The sequence below is a fragment of the Tursiops truncatus genome, chromosome 10 (assembly GCF_011762595.2).
Source record: "Tursiops truncatus isolate mTurTru1 chromosome 10, mTurTru1.mat.Y, whole genome shotgun sequence".
NCBI lineage: Eukaryota > Metazoa > Chordata > Mammalia > Artiodactyla > Delphinidae > Tursiops > Tursiops truncatus.
Genome location: NC_047043.1, coordinates 28,060,670 through 28,076,825, shown reverse-complemented (window position 1 = coordinate 28,076,825; position 16,156 = coordinate 28,060,670).

The following is a 16,156-nucleotide window of genomic DNA, read 5'->3' as shown; positions in this document are numbered from 1 at the left end:
GTACAAAAACAAGACCCATATATACGCTGTCTACAAGAGACCCACTTCAGACCTAGGGACACATGCAGACTGAAAGTGAGGGGATGGAAAAAGATATTCCATGCAAATGGAAATCAAAAGAAAGCTGGAGTAGCAATACTCGTATCAGATAAGATAGACTTTAAAATAAAGAATGTTACAAGAGACAAGGAAGGACACTACATGATGATTAAGGGATCAATCCAAGAAGAAGATATAACAATTATAAATATATATGCACCCAACATAGGAGCACCTCAATACATAAGGCAACTGCTAACAGCTATAAAAGAGGAAATTGACAGTAACACAATAATAGTGGGGGACTTCAACACCTCAATTATACCAGAGGACAGATCATCCAAAATGAAAATAAAGAAGGAAACAGAAGCTTTAAATGACACAATGGACCAGATAGATTTAATTTATATTTATAGGACATTCCATCCAAAAACAGCAGATTACACTTTCTTCTCAAGTGCGCATGGAACATTCTCCAGGATACATCACATCATGGGTCACAAATCAAGCCTCAGTAAATTTAAGAAAATTGAAATCACATCAAGCATCTTTTCTGACCACAACGTTATGAAATTAGAAATGAATTACAGGGGAAAAATTTAAAAAAACACAAACACATGGAGGCCAAACAATACGTTACTGAATAACCAAGAGATCACTGAAGAAATCAAAGAGGAAATCAAAAAACACCTAGAGACAAATGACAATGAATACACGATGATCCAAAACCTATGAGATGCGGCAAAAGCAGTTCTAAGAGGGAAGTTTGTAGCGATACAAGCCTACCTCAAGGAACAAGAAACAGCTCTAATAAACAATCTAACATTACACCTAAAGGAACTAGAGAAAGGAGAACAAACAAAACCCAAAGTTAGCAGAAGGAAAGAAACCATAAAGATCAGAGCAGAAATAAATGAAATAGAAACAAAGAAAACAATAGCAAAGATCAATAAAACTAAAAGCTGGTTCTATGAGAAGTTAAACAAAATTGATAAACTATTAGCCAGACTCATCAAAGAAAAGAGGGAGAGGACTCAAATCAATAAAATTGGAAATGAAAAAGGAGGACAACAGACACCGCAGAAATACAAAGCATCCTAAGAGACTACTACAAGCAACTCTATGCCAATAAAATGGACAACCTGGAAGAAATGAACAAATTGTTAGAAAGGTATAACCTTCCAAGACAGAACCAGGAAGAAATAGGATATATGAACAGACCAATCACAAGTAATGAAATTGAAACTGTGATTAAAAATCTTCCAACAAACAAAGTCCAGGACCAGAAGGCTTCACAGGTGAATTCTATCAAACATTTAGAGAAGAGCTAACACCCATCCTTCCTCAAACTCTTCCAAAAAATTTCAGAGGAAGGAACACTCCCAAACTCATTCTATGAGGCCACCATCACCCTGATACCAAAACCAGACAAATATACTACAAAAAAAGAAAATTACAGACCAATATCACTAATGAATATAGATGCAAAAATCCTCAGCAGAATACTAGCAAATAGAATCCAACAACACATTAAAAGGATCATACACCATGATCAAGTGGGATTTATCCCAGGGATGCAAGGATTCTTCAATATGCACAAATCAATCAATGTGATACACCATATTAACAAATTGAAGAATAAAAACCACATGATCATCTCTATAGATGCAGAAAAAGCTATTGACAGAATTTAGCACCAATTTATGATAAAAACTCTCCAGAAAGTGGGCAGAGAGGGAACCTACCTCAACATAATAAAGGCCATATATGACAAACCCACAGCAATCATCATTCTCAATGGTGAAAAACTGAAAGCATTTCCTCTAAGATCAGGAAGTCCTAGCCATGCAATCAGAGAAGGAAAAGAAATAAAAGGAATACAAGTTGGAAAAGAAGAAGTAAAACTGTCACTGTTTACAATAGCCAGGTCATGGAAGCAACCTAAATGCCCACTGACAGATGACTGGATAAAGAAGATGTGGTACGTATATACAATGGAATATTACTCAGCCATAAAAAGGAACGAAATTGGGTCATTTGTAGGGACGTGGATGGATCTAGAGACTGTCATACAGAGTGAAGTAAGTCAGAAAGAGAAAAACAAATATCGTATATTAACGCATGTATGTGGAAGCTAGAAAATGGTACAGATGAACCAGTTTGCAGGGCAGAAATTGAGACACAGATGTAGAGAACAAACGTATGGACACCAAGGGAGGAAAGCAGTGGGTGGTGTGATGAATTGGGAGATTTGGATTGACATGTATACACTGATGTGTATAAAGTTGATGACTAAGAAAAACCTGCTATATAAAAAAATAAATAAAATTCAAAAAAAAAAATAAAGCCCCAGGGGAGGCTGCCCCACTGCCTACCTCCATGGGAGGGCTCTGGGCTGCTGCCCCCATGGCTGGCCTGCAAATAAAATAATCAGAAGTAGTGAGTTTGGGGCTTCCCTGGTGGCGCAGTGGTTGAGAGTCCGCCTGCCGATGCAGGGAACACGGGTTCGTGCCCTGGTCGGGGAAGATCCCACATGCCACGGAGCGGCTGGGCCCGTGAGCCATGGCCGCTGAGCCTGCGTGTCCGGAGCCTGTGAAAAGAAGTAGTGAGTTTGCACAGCATCTGTGACTCTTAGGTCGCTTTCCCAATCACTGGCACAATACTCTGAAGTTTATTTGTAAAATCATTTTCTATTTCCAGAACATCTGACTTAAAGTTTTGCTTCATTTTGGCAACCAGATACATTTGATTATTCTTTTCACTAGGACACTTTTTTTTTTTTTCAGGCCATGCTGTGCGGCTTGGGGGATCTTAGTTCCCCGACCAGGGATCAAGCCCAGCCCGGCAGTGAAAGCCCTGAGTCCTAACCACTGGACTGCCAGGGAAGTCCCAGGATTATTCTATTTGATACCTGGTCCCAACAGCCACATTCCCCGTATCTTGGCTTCAAAGATTGTTGACAAAGCAAAACTTTTATGCTGGGCATTACCGGAACAGGAAAGTCACCAGCCACGTCTGTGCCTATTCCCACAGCAGCTTTCCTCCGATTCCCCTTAGCAAAGGCCTGAGACCTCTGGGGGCCTGGACACCTCTCTCAGCCCCAGGCAAGGTGGCCCTTCATCCTCCCGCAGTTCTTCCTGCTAAACGGCTAAGATTGCATCTGACTGAGTGTCTGCAGCGTTGTCCTCTGATGAAGTCAGATTTCTGGTCACGGGTCAGATCACTGCTTGAAGCAGTTTCTTCCTCCCCACCCAGTGAATTCTCCAGGGAATCACGTGGGTTTATGCAGATTTCTACAGGCACTTGTTGGTAGCATTGGAAGCAGCCGAGAATGGTCCTCCTGATTCTAGTTAGTGATTAACTTTTCAAGGCAATTCTTCTACAGCTAGTTTGATTGTGTGTGTGTGTGTGTGTGTGTGTGTGTGACACAGAGGACCTGTTTTGAGTGATTCCACACAAAGTTACACCCTGCTTTTCCTGATCAAGCAACAGCCCAATTCCTAAGGGTTGTGACCTTTATTGAGTCTGTTGTAATGAACATGAATGAGTATGTTCCAGAGATCTGCTGTATAACACAGCGCCAATAGTTAACAATAAGGTATTATGTACTTAGACATTTGTTGAGAAGGTAGAGCTCATGTGACCACAAGATACAAAGACAGGGAGGGGCCACGTAAGGAAGCTTTTGGAGGTGATGGATATGTCTATTACCTGGACTATAGTGATGGTAACAAGAATATAATCATATGTCCAAAATCACCAAATAGTGTACATGTGTTAAGTCCAATTTTTTGCATACCAATTATACCTCCATAAAGCTGGGGGGAGGGAAATAGAATAAAGTCCTATTCTCTTAGAAATCTCTCAACTACCGTGGAAGGAAAATCAGCATGCTTTCTCCCAGATGCTGCTCTGTGGTCACCTAGGGGCTGACTAAACTCTTTTCTATTTAAGTCCTTTAGTGTCTGGGAGTCCACAGGCCAATTCCGTGGCATGCCCAGAGGAATCAGCAACCTGATTGCTGTGAGAGCTGTATACACATTTCTCAGAGAGAAAGCCTCAGGTTACCACTTCTACTCAATCCCTACTGATTGATAGGTTTCATTTTATATTACTAAGAGTGAGACTCATTCATTATGTACAGTGGAAGCATCATGATTTTAGCCTGAGGTAGAGCAGATTTTGTCAAGACCTATATTTATAATCAAGGTTTGATATGTGTTTGATGATTATTAAATGTATATATCCAGCAGACTTGCCTTCTCTGAAATTTCAACTGACTGCTCAGACTCTGCTATTTGAAAGGACTTTTCCAACTACTAACCAAATGCTGTGTCAATCAACTTATTATATTCCCCAGCCAAAATACCACTTCCTCTGGATTCCCCATTTCTGTTCCCATTTCTTTAAACAAATCCTTTTTCTAGTCTTTTGAGCTCAGCATTATATTTAATTTACTCATCAAAATATTTTCATGGGTTTGATTTTTGCAAGACTATCTTACAGAACTGTTCCCTTTTTGGAATCATGCCTATAATTTGCAGGTGCCAACAGTGGAATTGTGGCTCCTGGCTATGGAATTCAGTCCAAGTGGTTAGCCTGACCCAAGTTATAGATAATTGAAAGTCAGTCTTTTGTGTATATACTAGTTAACTAGTCACACCAGGAAATGGGAAAGTAGCAAATGAGAGCAAAATGCAAGATTAAGACAATATCTAAGTAATAGCTAATATTATTTTTTACACATAAATGATGTCAAAAATAATAAAAGTAATATGAAATTAAATTCCAACAATTATCAATTAAGTTTCACCTAACTATGCTTTTCCTCACCTAGACCAAATAGAAGACACATTTATTTCAACAAGTATTAATTGACAAGGTTACCTTGGTCTGTGGACCAGCTATATCAGAATCATTGGAGATTTTTTTATATTGATTTTAGTTTACTTGGTTTTGTTTTGCTCTATCCTATTAAAAAAATTATTTAGTTGTGAATAACCAATATGTATGCAAAGTACCAATTTAAATAGTTACAGAGGATGGTGCAATGAAAATAAACTGTCCTTTCCATCCCATCCTCCAACCATTCAGGTCCCTTCCCCAGCTGCCTCCACTGTACCAGTTTCTTGTATTTCCTTCCAGAACCATACCATGTGTGTTTCTAGCAGACATCTTGCTTAATTTGTTTAATATCCATTCTCAACCTCCTGCTAGTAATCCTTCCTGTGTTGCAGAGGCTAGAAAGCTAAAAATAAAATCTCCCAGCCTCCATTATAACCAGAGTTCTTGATGTGATTTACGTTCCTCTAATCAGATGCACTTGTATGACACTTGATTTTGAAACTGAGCTAAGTGAGGAGAGAGACAGGGCAGGGCATTCATTTTGCTGTGTGGATCCAGGCAGAGGCTGCATGATTCAGCAGCGTAGTACTGGATTCCCAATTTAGCAGAGGCAGCTTTCTGATTGTAGTGGAGGTGAGGTAGCTTTACAGACAACAGCCCTACCCACGGCTTCCAGATTCCATAGGCACATACCTGATTATATCAGAATTGTCAGCTCTCTGGTGGCCTCAGTCTGCACTGTATTCTTTGGAAATGACTCCTAGAAGCTTAGCTGAAGTCTAGTTAGTTAATCAGCCAACTGTTCTGAGGCTATTGAAATAGATTCTGCTTATACTAGCTGGAGTAGATTATATTTTCTGCAACTGAATCTTGATTTATAAAATGTATGTAAGTACATATATGGCAGTAGGCAGAATAATGGTCCTCCAAAATGTCCATGTCTTAATCCTTGGAACCTATGAATAGGCTTAATTCCAAAGGAAATTAAGACGGAATTAATGTTGCTAGTCAACTGTTTTTAAAATAGGGAGAGTATCTTAGATTATTCAATGTAATTATAAGGCTCTTTAAAAGTGGAAGAGAGAGGAAGAAAAGTCAGTCAGAGGAAGCTGTGACTTCTTTTTTTTTTTTTTAAACGTCTTTATTGGGGTATAATTGCTTTACAATGGTGTGTTAGTTTCTGCTTTATAACAAAGTGAATCAGTTATACATATACATATGTTCCCATATCTCTTCCCTCTTGCGTCTCCCTCCCTCCCACCCTCCCTATCCCACCCCAAAGCTGTGACTTCTGATCAGAGAGATGCAAAGTGACTGGCTTTGAGGGGAGAAAAAAGAGCCAGGAGGCAAGGAATGTGAGTGGTTTCTAGAAGCTGGAAAATGCAATGAACTACATTGAGTGTAAAAGTAAACATTGAGAAAGAGTTTGGGAAGGACATTGTATCATTTTTGTGCTGTAAATGTTTATAAAATTTAAAATAATACAATGAAGAAAAATAGAAATTGTTTCTCTCATTGCAATTTTTGTATCGCTAGAACCCTTGGTAATGTTGGCATTCATTGCATTAAAGAAAATGATGTTTATGAAGTTTATTTCATTTGTAGTTATTTCTCTCCAGTTAAACAATTGATCTTCCAGAAAAAAAGTCTTAGGGACTACCTGGTGGCACAGTGGTTAAGAATCCGCCTCCCAATGCAGGGGACATGGGTTTGATCCCTGGTCAGGGAACTAGATCTCACATGCATGCCGCAGCTAAGAGTTTGCATGCCACAACTAAGAAGGCTGCTGGCTACAACTAAGGAGCACACGTGCTGCAACTAATGGAGGTGGCGAGCTGCAACTAAGACCCGGTACAACCAAAAATAAATTAAAAAGAAAAAAAAGAAAAAACATCTTGTATGGAAATTCTTTCCATTGTGTGATGAGAAACTAATGGCAGGATATCAATTCCATTTCGATATTTCATAGAGAGGAAAAACTTCAAAATCACGCACAATGATATCCATATTAAATCATCTTCATTCAGACAGAGTAAAGACTTTGAAGAAATGAAAAACAGAAAAGAGAAAAAAAAGTGAGAAACAACAACCAATTTTCTCACCAATCAAAGAACAAAGCAGGATTTTAAAAGAATGCTGTGATAATTCCATATAATTATGAATCCACGGAGACATTTCTCTAGTCAATTACCATTGGAGAAGTAGGGAGGTGTGAAAATTTGGTGGCAATATTACAGTAGCATCCTATGTGGACAAGGCCAGTCTAAAAGTATATTGCTCACCCACTGTCTACTGTTGAACATTTACAAAATATGCATAACAATGACCATAGGAGCAACTGAACAGACAAGAGTGCTAAGAAATTTTTGTTCCTGCTCTGTAATACCAAACAAAGATTCAACTTCTAAAATTTTAAATAAAATTGGAATAATACTTTTTAATGAAAAGCTCAGATTTATTCTTGTATGCCAGAATTTCAACCTACGATGGCAATATCTAGCTCTGATCATGAGTTCTTTTTTTTGTTTGTTTGTTTTTTAATGAATTTATTTTTTACTTATTTATTTTTGGCTGTGTTGGGTCTTTGTTGCTGTGTGCGGGCTTTCTCTAGCTGTGGCGAGCGGTGGCTACTCTTCCTTGCTGTGCGCGGGCTTCTCATTGCGGTGGCTTCTCTTCTTGCGGAGCATGAGCTCTAGGCACGTGGGCTTCAGTAGTTGTGGCGCACGGGCTTAGTTGTCCCTCGGCACATGGGATCTTCCCGGACCAGGGATCAAACCTGTGTCCCCTGCATTGGCAGGCCGATTCTTAACCACTGCACCACCAGGGAAGTCCCTGATAATGAGTTCTGATGGAGATTAATTGTTAATACTCAATTAGTTGGAATTTAGTCAAAATGTGTGCTTGACATACTTTTAATGCTCAGTCAGGAACCACTCATTTACTGAATATTACATGTGCCAGGTCCTGGCTAACCTGGCAGCAGAAAGATAAATATCTACCCATGCTTACACAAGACAATTTTTTGACTATGTTTTCTGGCCTAGAGCTTTTTTTCTTTAATCATTATTTTTATTTTTGGCTGTATTGGGTCTTCGTTGCTGTGCACGGGCTTTCTCTAGTTGCAGCGAGCAGGGGCTACTCTTCGTTGTGGTGCACGTGCTTCTCATTGCGGTGACTTCTCTTGTTGCGGAGCATGGGCTCTAGGCATGTGGACTTCAGTAGTTGTGGCAGGACGGCTCAGTAATTGTGGCTTTCAGGTTCTAGAGTGCAGGCTCAGTAGTTGTGGCACATGGGCTTAGTTGCTCCACGGCGTGCGGGATCTTTCCAGACCAGGGCTCGAACCCATGTCTCCCGCATTGGCAGGCGAATTCTTAACCACTGCGCCACCAGGGAAGCCCCTAGAGCGTATTTTTGATATTGAATCACTCTTTCTTGCAGAGGCAGGGTCCTTTTGTAATTCTAAACATTTAGAAGAGTTTATATTCTGAGTATGAGTTATTAGGATAAAGGGGAGTGTTTTGCACAATTTTATATTAAAACATTAAGAAATAGCGAAATAAAAACATGGGAATAGATCAGACTCCAAATACTGATCAGGTACAAACAGGATTAAGCATATGATAAAGTTGGCATTTCAAATCTGTAGAAGTACGGATTACTGCTCTCAAACATGATAATTACTCACTGAAGGAAAAACAAACCTGAATTCCAATCTTACTCCATCAATCCTAAATCAAATCCAAATATATCACTTTAAATGCAAAAAGTGAAATTATAATATGACCAGAAGTTCTTAGTTTGTGAAAATTTAGCAAGCTGTACACTTATGATACATATACTTTGCGATTATATATTATCAACAAACATTTCAAAACTAGATAAAGTGATAGGTTATTTTTATATATATGTAAATTTATTTATTTTATTTATTTATTTTTGGCTGTGTTGGGTCTTCGTTGCTGCCCACAGGCTTTCTCTAGTTGCGGCGAGCGGGGGTTACTCTTAGCTGCAGTACACGTGCTTCTCATTGTGGTGACTTCTCTTGTTGCAGAGCACAGGCTCTAGGTGCGTGGACTTCAGTAGTTGTGGCAGGAGGGCTCAGTAGTTGTGGCTCGTGGGCTCTAGAGCACAGGCTCAGTAGTTGTGGTGCACGGGCTTAGGTGCTTCGTGGCATGTGGGATCTTCCTGGACCAGGGATGGAACCCATGTCCCCTGTATTGGCAGGCAGATTCTTAACCACTGAGCCACCAGGGAAGTCCCAGATAGGTTATTTATTTTTAAAATTTTGGAGGAGAAAAGGCCTTTCAATGGTAACATAAAACTCAAATGTCATTACAAAAGATTGATGTTTAACTGGATGCAAGTTTAAACACTATTAAAACATTATCAGACATGAAATAAACACTATCAAAAGTAAAAAACAAACATCAGATTGGGAAAACATATTTGCAACACTTTGGACAGACTCTATCAGGCAAGGTCCACCCAGGAAAAGATATCCCTAAACATTGTAAACAGAAACTAATACAGGACTTGTCTTCATTGGTTATGGAAGGGGTGAAAAACCAAACAGAGGATGGCAAGAACAAATGCTGGAGAAGATGTGGAGAAAAGGGAACCCTCCTACGCTGTTGGTGGGAATGTAGAGTGGTGCAGTCACTATGGAAAACAGTGTGGAAGTTCCTCAGAAAACTAAAAATAGAATTACCATATGACCCAGCAATCCCAGTCCTGGGCACATATCCAGACAAAACTTTAATTCAAAAAGATACATGCACCCCTGTGTTCATAGCAGCACTATTTACAATAACCAAGGCATGGAAACAACCTAAATGTCCATGCAACAGATGAATGGGTAAAGAAGATGTGATACATATATACAATGGAATACTACTCAGCCATAAAAAAGAATGAAAAAATGCCATTTGTAGCAACATGGATGCAGCTAGAGATTATCATACTAAGTGAAGTAAATCAGATTATCATACTAAGTGAAGTAACTCAGAAAGGGAAAGACAAATACCATATGATATCACTTATAGGTGGAATCTAAAATATGACACAAATGAACCTATCTACAAATCAGAAACAGACTCACAGACATAGAGAACAGACATGTGGTTGCCAAGGGAGAGGGGGTTGGGGGAGGAATGGAGTGAGGGGTTGGGATTAACAGATGTAAGTTTTTATATATAGAATGTGCGTATATATACAATAAGGTCCTACTGTATAGCACAGAGAACTATATTCAATATCCTATAATAAACCATAGTGGAAAAGAATATTAAAAATGTATATGGACTTCTCTGGTGGTGCAGTGGTTAAGAATCCGCCTGCCAATGCAGGGGACATGGGTTCGAGCCCTGGTCCAGGAAGATCCCACATGCTGCGGAGCAACAAAGGCCGTGTGCCACAACTACTGAGCCTGCTCTCTAGAGCCTGTAAGCCACAACTACTGAGCCCTCGTGCCACAACTACTAAAGCCCACACACCTAGAGCCCATGCTCCACAACAAGAGAAGCCACTGCAATGAGAAGCCCGCCCACCACAATGAAGCGTAGCCCCCTCTCACCGCAACTAGAGAAAGCCCGCATGCAGCAAAGAAAACCCAACGCAGCCAAAAAATATATAAATAAATAAATTTTTTTAAATGTATATACATGTATAGCTGAATCACTTTTCTGTACAGCAGAAATTAACAAAACATTATAAATCAACTGTACTTCTATTTTTAAAAGTTAAAGGAAAAAAAAGAGGATGGTAAACACCTTGGAAATTATCAACAGCAGGTAGCTTTCTAGCTCCTAAACTGGAGAGGGAAAGGGAAGATGTGGTGTTCCCAGAGCTCAGGGGCCAAGATCAACTAGCTGAAGCCAAAACCATGTCAGCGGACTGTAGTGGATGCTGGAGATGCTGCTTGAAGTAGGTGGTGGGGGTGGATTATCCCTTTCTCTGGCCCTCTGTATTAGTTTCCCATTGCTGCTATAACAAATCACTGCAAATTACGTGGCTTAAAACAGCACAAACTTATAATTTTACAGTTCTGGTGTTCAGAAGTCTGAAACAGGCCTCAGTGGGCTAAAAACAATGGTCAGCAGGGCTGTATTTCTTTCTGGAGGCTCTAGAAGAGAATCTGTTTCCTTGGCTTTTCTAGCTTCTAGAGGCTAGAAGCCTTGGGTATGGCCCCGTCCTCATCTTCAAAGCTAGCAATGGCTCCTCAAGTCCTTATACTACCGTCTCTCTGGTTCTCCTGCTCTGGCTCCCTCTTCCACTTTTAGGGATGCTTATGACTACATTGAACCCACCTGGATAACACAGGATGCTCGCCTTATTTTAGGATCAGCTGATTTTGCAAACATAATGCTCTCTGCAACTCAATTCCCTTTTGCCATGTAACATCACATGTTCGTAGGTTCCAGGGATTAGGACCTAGGCATCTTCGAAGGGCCATTATTCTGCCTTCCACACGGATACCCAGAAAAATGAAAAACATCTCTAGAATAAATAGCTTTTATAAAGCATTGAGAAAATAATAAGTACAGATAGGAAGATGAGCCAAGCATATGGGCTGGAGGGCTGGCAATTTTATTTTATTTATTTAGTTTTGGCTGTGCCGCGCAGCTTGAGGGATCTTAGTTCCCCGACCAGGGATCGAACCCGTGGCCGCTGCAGTGGAAGCCTGGAGTCCTAACCACTGGATCACCAGGGAAGTCCCCGGGCTAGCAATTTTCGACAAAGAAATAAAAGTAGTCAATCTACAAAGATTCTCAGCCTCCCAAATATAAGTTGAAACAATGAGCTATAATATTTCTCCTACCATATGGACTAAATTCAAAAGATCATTAAATACCCAGTTTTGGTGATAGTGTAAACTGTGGAAAATGAATCATTGGCACAACGTTTTTGGATGACTTTTGATCTAGCAATTGCACTTCTATGAAAAATTTCACACTAGTGTACAAAGATTTATATACAAAGATGTTCACTGAGGCAGATTTATGGTACCAAAAAATACAAAAACCTGGAAGTAATTCAAATACTCATTAATATAAAATTGGGTATGAATCAGTAAAACAATGGAATACACCATTTGAAGCAATGACTTGATATGGAAATAAATGCATTGGCATGAAGAGGCGTCCATTGATTAGATAGGAAAAGCACAGTTGCAGAGCAATATGTATAGTGTAATTATAAGCAATTTACATGTAAGAAAATGAATAAAACTACTGGTTAATATAAACCGAACTGTTAATAGAGGTTGTTCTGAGACATGGGCTTCTTTGGGACTTTCCCCTTTTACTTTACACATTTCGGTATTGTTTGAATTTTGTACAGCAAGCATTTTTTACATAATCAGAAGAAAAGCATAAAAATGTGCATGTGATTAATATATGGATTTAAGAATAGGCCAAGTTTTTATTTGTACTGGATAAATTTGATTTCAATTTATCACTTCATAAAAAAAAAAAAAGCTCATCCTGAGTCATGATTAAAACATTCTCCTCCGAAAATGAATGGATGAATGAATGAAGGAATGAATAATTAAGAGAGATTTTCTCTCAGGCCTTTCGTCGTCTGATATTTCTGTCTCTGTCTCTGTCTCTCAAGAAATTTGTTTAAAGAGTTCCTCTTTCTCAGGCTTCTTCCCCTACAAATGAAACTGTCCTCACTGGCTTTCAATTCCTGTCTCTACAAGGTGTCTGCCATGAAGATCCTTTCCCTTTCATTACGGTTTAAGTAATCTTCAAATAGACCCACTAACTAACACTTTCATTTGGGGAAGAGCGATCCTTAAGTGAACTTAACCAGAAATGGAAATTCCTCTGAGGCTGTTTCTCTTGGCATATCATTTCCCTGGGCCTTGGAAAACTGATGGTCTTTTAACACAACTCTGTTGTGTGGTGATCGCAACATCTTTCTGTTTTGTAAATGTTTTATTGAATTGTTTAATCGGATTCTGAAACACGGAGCACGTCTCCCAATCCTGGGTTCTCGTTTCCACCTGATGTGAGGTGACATCGCACACGGGTGGTGACTAATTTCTTAATCAGCAGGGCATGACACTTTAACATGTTTCGAGCACAACCTTGTAGTGTCGTAATATCTCGGATCTCTTCATCCTTTGTATACATTTTAGGGGTGAGAGGTAAGGTTTGAAGAAGGTGATGATTCCACGTGGGAAAGGGAATACCGTATGCGTGTAAACACAAATATGCATTTTGTGCAGAGGTGGGGCTGATGAAACCCAGACTTCACCTGCGAGGAGTGGCTGAGCTGATGCAGACCACAGGGTAGATAAGATTTTTCCAGCATTTCTCTCACGTTACCAGCATTTATTTCACTCCTTCCTCCCTCCCCATAATTCTTAGAAAAAACTATGACCTCGTAATAAATAGGATGCATTTATTCTGAATATACATCTTCAGCTTTTTTGAAATAATATTTCTACCAAAATTCTGGTATGTAAAAATTAACTGAAAATTATGACAGTTTAACAGGAACTGTCTTCACTACAAAAGATAAGGGACCCCTTAGTCAAGCATATACCTAAGTAATCACATCTTGGCTAATCATCTCCAGGAAAAGTTTGCCACAGAATGGCAAATAATCCATTGATAAGACAGCATTCATAAGAAGAATCTGACCAAATCAGTGAGGTCATAACTCCTTGATTTGAAATCTTCAGGATGTAGAGACATAATTTTATGATGTCTTTCTATTGTTGAATTTAGTACACAATTATTGAGAGCCTCCTTTGTGTTAGTGGTTGGCAAGAATGCAAAGATAGGGAGGACAGAGTCCCAGTCTCAAGGCCATCACCATCATAACAGGAAATGCAAGTTGTAGGATAATAGCTGTACTACAAAAGGAAATATACCAAATGTTCCAGGAGAGGTATAAGCACAGTGTTTCTGAGGAAGGAGAGAACACATTTAAGAAAGAAGGGGTCATGTGGGAGGTGGCACGTGAGAAATAATATAGATGATTTACATTGTGTACTTGGGAAATGCAACTTCTTCCCTTAGACCACAAGTTCCATGAGGGTAGGGCCCACGTCTCCTTTATCACTTCTCTACACCCATCTACACAAGCACCTTGTATACCTCCCAGCACAGAGTAGGTCCTCAATGAATGCATGAAGATGGGAAAAGAGATTAGCATCAAGTGCCTACTCTGTCCCAGGCCCTTTCCTGGTTGATCTTTATAACAAACCATGGAAGAAGGATTCCTTTATATCCTTTATATATTCCTTTATATTCTCTCTTTAAGCAAAAAAAGAAATTATGGCTTAAGGAGCAAATTGACTTGAGATAAACTGAAACATTAGCTGTGGAGTTAGCTCTGCATTCAAGCATAGGCTCTGCCATTTAATAGTTATGTGATCTTAGGCAAGGTAATTATTGGTCTCAGTTTCCTGCTCTTTAAAATGGGGATGATAATACCATGATTCATAGCATTGTAGTGAGGACCGTACGAGGTGAGGGATATGAAGTGTGTAGGTAGGTCAGTGCCCGAGACTTAAAAATGGTCAGATGCTGTTAGCTGTTATTAATGCTACTTTTGTTGCTAATATTGCAAAACAAGAAATAGCATCACCTAGCTCACTGATTTATTTTAAGGAATACGTTGAGATTACGTGCTATTAATGTGTAAAAACTTTGTTACCTTAAAACTGTAACAATAAGGTCTCAATAAGGTCTAAGATTACTCTGTGAAAAGATATTTGGTGGCCAGGGAGGGTTAGGAGATCAGAAAGGCTACGTATGTAGAGTTTACTAGACCGGACAAACTGGATTGGCAATCAAAGGTCAGTGTTAAGAGAGATATGGTATAAGATAGGGTGGGGAAGGAAGAGTGAAAAGGGAGGGGGATTTCGTCTAGGAAATTAAGGGTAAAGAAAAGGTAGCTCAAATATAAAATTATGAGAGGGCACATCAGAGATATGACTGTTGAGAGAAAAGAAGGGGACAGAGTCCTGTTAAAGCATCAATTCTAGAATGAAGAAGGTAGGCATGGTGAGCAGGAGATCATTTAGAAAGACTCTGGTTCCCTGCTTATAAACTGGAGGTATTGATATAAGCCTCAGGAGTAAGGAGGTTGAGGTGTAGTATGTGTCACTGGAATTTACCCTCAGATTTTTAAGCAGATGTGAGAAAAGGCAAATGCTGGGTGAGGAGGAGTGGGCTGACCAGGAGATGGAGGAGATCTCCTTAGGAGCCACATACAGCCTGTGGTGCAGTTGTGGGAGTGGTGACGTGGCTCAGAAACCGGCAGAACGGTATGTGAATTCTCAGGAATATGCAGAGAGGAACGTCTTTTGCTTTGGCAGGTATTTAATCGTGGGTTTCAAAGGAATGTCAGAGGGCTTCCCTGGTGGCGCAGTGGTTGAGAGTCCGCCTGCCGATGCAGGGGACACGGGTTCGTGCCCTGGTCCGGGCAGATCCCACATGCTGCGGAGCGGCTGGGCCCGTGAGCCATGGCCACTGAGCCTGCGCGTCCGGAACCTGTGCTCCGCAACGACGGGAGAGGCCACAACAGTGAGAAGCCCGCGTACCACCAAAAAAAAAAAGAATGTCAAAGCAGGCAGTTTAAACACTCCAGTCTCAGATGGGACATAACCCTCGTTGCCATCTGTGCCCTTAAGGAAGTTAAGTAGGGATTTGAAATAAAGTTTCCACTTCTTGTTTCAGAAACAATTCATGGTTAGATAAGCAGAAGCATAGACATATAACAGTTTGATGAGTGCCTTTTAGTGTCACATTAGGCAGACACAGAAATGGTATTGCCCAAGGGATAATGATTACAGATGGAGTCTTCTTCTGGATGTTCCTTTGGGTTATTTAAAAAAATAATAATAATTCATTCTTTGTCATTTATAAAAGCTCACAAGTGAAGAAAACATAGATCACTAATATCTCTGTTTTCAAAAATCTACTCTTTTTTGAAACTTGTGGTACAGTAACTTGTGATACGTATAAATATCTTCTTATTTGGGGGAAACAAGTTATTTGCATTTATTGTTTAAAATTTGCAAAGAGATCTAAATAAGAATACTAATTCATTACTAAATTCATACTAAAACGAGAATGTACCCAGTTTATTCATTTGTGCCATGTCTGCAAAAAAGGCCAATTTTATTTAAATAAATGTAAGTTCAAAACAGTTAAGCATCTCTTAGCTGGAAATCACAGTCCTTAAAGGCAGAGCTGCTGTTTTCACAGGGCCCAGCATACATAGTGTCTTGTCTATTATGTTAGTTTAAATGTTT